The sequence below is a fragment of the Triticum aestivum genome, chromosome 1D (genome assembly GCF_018294505.1).
Source record: "Triticum aestivum cultivar Chinese Spring chromosome 1D, IWGSC CS RefSeq v2.1, whole genome shotgun sequence".
In the NCBI taxonomy this organism is placed as follows: domain Eukaryota; kingdom Viridiplantae; phylum Streptophyta; class Magnoliopsida; order Poales; family Poaceae; genus Triticum; species Triticum aestivum.
Genome location: NC_057796.1, coordinates 380,005,548 through 380,005,928, shown reverse-complemented (window position 1 = coordinate 380,005,928; position 381 = coordinate 380,005,548).

Genomic DNA, 381 nt, shown 5'->3' with positions numbered 1-381 from the left:
CAATAACAAGCTTATCCTCGTGTCAAGAGGCTCCCACGTTCCAAATTAGACGGCAACATTGCGTCTAAAAATGGGCATAGGGACTGTGCAAATCGAGCAAAAACCGATAACCATTGACCATTCTCCCAAGTCCAGTCTGGCTGGCAAGAGCGCCCCACCGCCACGCCCGTGTCGTGGGCCGTGGCCCCAGCCAGCCCGACCGGGTCGCTCACCGCAAAAGGCCGACGACGGCAACGCAGGCAGCCAACTCGGCGGCTTCGGGTGAATCCAGCGTTTAAGACACGCGCCCCTATCCCACCCCCCACCCCAGCCCTCGGCGCATCCGGCAACCACCGCATGATTGCCATCGCGTCGCATCGCATCGCAGCAAACAACGTACGT